Source organism: Triticum aestivum, chromosome 7D (assembly GCF_018294505.1).
Source record: "Triticum aestivum cultivar Chinese Spring chromosome 7D, IWGSC CS RefSeq v2.1, whole genome shotgun sequence".
Taxonomy (NCBI): domain Eukaryota; kingdom Viridiplantae; phylum Streptophyta; class Magnoliopsida; order Poales; family Poaceae; genus Triticum; species Triticum aestivum.
In genome coordinates, this window is record NC_057814.1 from 173,226,826 (window position 1) to 173,232,112 (window position 5,287).

A 5,287-nucleotide genomic window follows, 5' to 3' on the forward strand; every position below is an offset into this window, starting at 1 on the left:
ATCGATCGGCTTCAATTAGCAGCACTAGCGAAGGAATCGCTCGATCGGGTTCAGTTAACAGCCATCGATCAATCGCTCGGGTTCAGTAACGCGTTGCCTGCAGTGCAATCGCTCGGGTTCAGTTAGAGCCCAACGCCTCGCTCGGGTTCAGTTAGAGCCAACGCCTCACACACACGCGCGTACGTGTACGAGAGAAACACGCATCGCTCGGCCCCCGACCTCCCACCGTAATCGGGAACTCCCCGAAATTTTCCTCCCCCTCGCTTCTACCACGGTTTTATCCGTCATGGACGGCCCAAAGAATGTCATGCAGCTGCGTCTCCGGCCCGCCCAGGACGAAAAGCCCATTTTCTGTCATGATTTTTTGTCATAGAAGTAGGAGCCCACCACATATATGATGATACCGGGTTTTGTCACAATTATCGTCATAGAAGTGTCATATGTATGACAGAAAAAAATTCGTTTGGCCCAAAATGTCACAGATGTGTCTTTTTTTACTAGTGAGTGTTGTCCTCACGCATAGCATATGGTTTGACAAAGAAGAGTGGCATGGCATTTAAGCATCTAAATTGAGCACATGGAAAAGCATCATGGAAACAATCATGCAAAGGGGAGGAAAAGGTGCTAATATGTTGGACATGAGAATAAGCATCTACCTCAAGCCTATAGCAAGCATGCATAAGACTCTCAATGAACGGTCTATGGTAGGCATAGGAGTCATCCACAACACCAAGAGAAATGAAATGTCGAAACACATGGGGCAAGTGCAAGACAATCCAAGCATAATGTGCATATGGTGTGGTGAAGAGAGTGAGGCACTCAACACAAATGATATAGCAATTTTGGAACATGTGCAAGGCAATCAAGTCATGAGAGCAAATAGTAGGCATAGGCATATGTGAAGTAATGACATTGTTGCAACCAAACATGTGATAGTAGCAAGTAATCTAAGAATTGGATGCAACATGAGAAAGCATAGCAATCAAGTCGTGCAAACTAGTGGAGCGAAGATGCAACACACTAGAGGAAATCATGGCAATCATGTCATGTGAGCAAATAATAGGCATAGACAATGCACATGACATATCGCAAGTACGAACACAAAACAAGATCATTGTATCATCATAGGCATGGGGCACATAGCAAACATGGCAATAACAAGCAATATCTCCACCAAGCTTGCAAATGCACATACAAGTAGTAGAATCAATCATCATGTGTAATGCAAAGTATGGGTCACAAATGCATGGCAAAGGCATAGGAATGAGCATATCATGCAAAGTGAACATGGCAAGATGGGCATATAATATGTAATGGATGATAACCCATAACCATGTGAGAGCCATGTAGAAGAAATGCGCGAAGTCGTTGCGCGAAGAGAGCGGTGGGAAATTCAATCCATGGGATCCCAAGTCATCATTGCTCTCTAGAGCTCGTTTTTTCAACTCATGGGATTGTGAGGTTGACAAGTATTCATGGGTACCTACACAAAATAGACACAAACCAAAGAAATTGTGCGTGTGGTAAATGTACACATCGTCCATCATGATGTGTATGTGCATGTGTGAGTTAGCACAAGATAAGCATCGCTCAAAGAAATTGGAAACATGGTATATGAACATGTCATCCATCATGAAAGAATAGTTGTTATGAATAACACGATGAGGACACAAATTGAGAATGCAAGTATATGGCACATCACTAGCATGTGTATTCATGGGGAGCATATGATGCACAGAAGTATTGGGATCATGCAATGGATAGGATGAATCAAAATCTCCTAAAATGTATGAGGAAACTATGGGGGTCTCCTCATGAGCAATAGTGGAAACATAATATGGAGAATATGAACAACATCCAAAACAATGCATATCCGAAGCCAGGTGGTCATGGCATGGCATATAAGATAAATGATGCAAAGGGAGCATATCAATATCATCACAATAAAAACAAATGCCAATAATCATGGGCTTGTCATCTATGCCATATGTGCAAATTGGGTTTATGTTGATGGCATATGTATAATCACTACAATGAGATTGCAAATATGACATATTGTTGACCTCATGCATAGCATATGACAAGTCAAACAGATTGTCAAACATGATGTGACCAAGAGAATTATCACAAGAAATCCTATGTAACATGGCATCACAACTAATAGACTCCACATGGCAATCATCAAACTCATCATAAATGGGTAAATCATCGCATGGGGAAATCACACTAGCATGAAGCATGACAATAGGTGGATCAACATCATGCAAGCAATCAATGTCAAGAATGTCCACTAGTGGGACTAGAGCATCACCTTCACCTATGTTACCTTGTTCATTCCACTCAAGTGGTGTAGGTGAGGTGCCAAAGACCAAATGGTGGTCATCATCTTCATCTTGATGGAACCATGTGGGGAGTGCATCATATTCCACTATGGCCATCGTCTTGTCCATAGGAAGGACAAAGTCGTCGCGGATCGGCGCATCATCATATATGGGACCTAGCACCAAATGAGAAGACACAATAGAGGTAGAGGTCAAGTTGTTGGAAATGCAAATGGCCTCACGTGCCCTATCAACTTCCTCACTCTCTCTATGTGGTGGTGGCTCACTCACTCCCTCAAGGTAGGTGCACTCAGTGTCACATATGGTGGAATCACTGATCTCACTCAAGTGGTGGGGGTTGTGGCTCTCCTCACATGGGAATTGTGGCAACTCATCATATATGGGGCTAGTGGTGAAGTCACTCTCACTCTCAGTATGGTGGCAAAAGTCACTCAAGTCATCATACGTCGCCGTGGTCGAAGGGAAAATCCCATGCTCAACCATCTCATCGTCGTCGCCGTGGATGAAGGCCAAAGATGGCACATCATCGCTCTCCTCCATGACCAAAGGGAAAATCCCATGCTCGATCATCTCGTCACCGTCGCCGTGGAGGAAGGTCGATGTAGGCGTACTCGTCGGAGGTATGCGAAGATGCCATACGTCCAAAGGCGAAGATGCCTTGATGACGCTTAGCGAAGATGCCGAAGTGGTCATAGTAGTCGTAGCTCCGTCTTGGTGGTGCTTTTCTCGCGGTCTTCTCTTGTGCTCATGATGTCTGGCCGTAGCTTGATGTAGAGCTTTTTGGGACTTGTAGGTGTACCCATCGCGAGCATCTTCATCTTGATGGTGTTGTAGTGCTTGAGCTCGATGACGTTCCGAAGATTGGCCACTTGAGCATCGCCCCCTTGAAGATGACGAAGGGGAAGAAGACTTGTAGTTGGCCACCATGTCTCGTACTTGATCCCTTTGTTCGGCCAACTTGGTGTCGAGGTAGTCCCTTATCCTTGCTTCATTTTGGCGAATGTCGATGGCGAGTCGCTCAATGCCTTGCATTGCTCATTGTAGTATGAAGATGGACGTTTTGGTGATGTAGTTGTTGGCGTTGTCAATGTCGTGGAAGACCGGAGATGAAATGCCTTGCCTATCCATCACAAGAATCGAGCAAATGTGAGTGGAAGAAAGGAAAGATCTAGACCAATGTACCTTATCCAATGTTGAAGATGGATCAATGATCACTCAATAATGTATCAAGGAAATAGCACAATTGGTATCGGATCTTGTCAATTCTCACACCTACACAAGTAAGGCTTATGGTGGAGCTCGGTGAGGATAGTGGCACAAAAATTTGATGCAAAATGTTGGCAAGAGTCAATAATGTTGGAAAAGATTCACAAATTCGCAAGTGAAACAAGTAGACCAATAGCAATATGTGGCACACGGAAACACACACACGGATAGAAAAATGGGGTCGTGCAACCAAGGAATGAGCACAAAATGTGGAATCCATGGAAAACGCTCGTGTTACACAACTCAAGAGAGACGCTGGCACGATTGCTCAATAGGCGGATATGACACTTGTGCACAGCCTAGAAGATGCAAAATGTATCAACTTTCTATCCCAAGTATGCTATGTGTATGACGTTCCCGGTGTTTCGCACACGATGATCCAAGATGATCAATATGGTAGTATGGTATGCAAAGTGGCGATGCTATGGCTCTTGCTTACAAGCTCTTTGCTCTCTTTTCCTTTTTGCTTAAAAGCTTATTCTCTCTTTTTTTTGATATGGCCAGTATGCGACATGCACAACCCAAGATAGCAATTTTGTATATGCGGGAACAATCTTGTGACACAAGTGATGATATGATGATACCAAGATGATACCAATATGATATGGTATGTATGTAATGTGGGTACGAATCACTAATGTGCACAAGTAACGTTGCCAGCAATACTCAAAGGCTAGTATCGATAGGCAAGTGACGCAAAATGGGCTAAGGGGTTAACAATTTAAAGGCAAGAATGTACAATGATGGGATACCACGATACCAAGATGATATAGAGGTTACCGTTCTTGCTTACGGTTAGGGTGTCAAAATGGTGAAGTGGTCGATGTCGAAGACGACCTCGTGGTGATGATGAGTGGGGGTGCTTGATGTAGATACCAAGATGATGTAGACCCGTCCCTAAGTAGCCGATACACCTTAGGAAACGGTAAAAACCGCAAACTCAAAATCTCCAAAGGCAAATGTCAATTGGTGGTAGCGGAATGCGTTGTGGTTCCGGAGTTAGCAATGCGGAAGTGGTGGTGGTGGTTGATGATGAAGCAACCGTCCCTAAGTAGCCTAAACACCTTAGGAGACTCAAGTCACCCCTCAAGTAACCACAAATGCTATATGGAGCAAAAATGGGTTATGTTGCGGAGAGCTATGGTGGTTTTTGTGGATGATATGGTGGATGGCCTATGCAAAGATACCAAAATGCCGAAATTTTGATGGATTCAAATGATGTTGGCACCTATCTAGATGGATGGGGGATGTCAATAGCTACTCAACGAGCTAAAGAACGTCAAAATCGGACTCCGGGAGCGCAAGTTATGGCCGAAATGGTGAATGTTGGTGGGCTGATTCGGCGGGTGCGGGAACCCGGGGTGGTCAGCGAGGTTGGGCTGAAGAAGAGGCCCGGGGGCAAGAGGTGCGGGCACCCGGGGTGGTCCGGGGCAAACAGCCCGGGGTGCGGGTGCCCGGGGGCTCGTGGTGTGGGCACCCGGGGTGGTCAACGGAGATGCGGGGGGTCCGGGTGCCCGGGGGTCGCGGATTTGGGCGGAAAATCGTGGAGAAATGGAAGAAATTGGTGGATTTCGTGGAGGGAAAGGTGGGGATGGAAGGGGAATGCTCGATCCACTTGAAACCAAGCAAATCCATGGATCAAATCCAACAAAACCTCATCCAACCAACAAATCACAAAA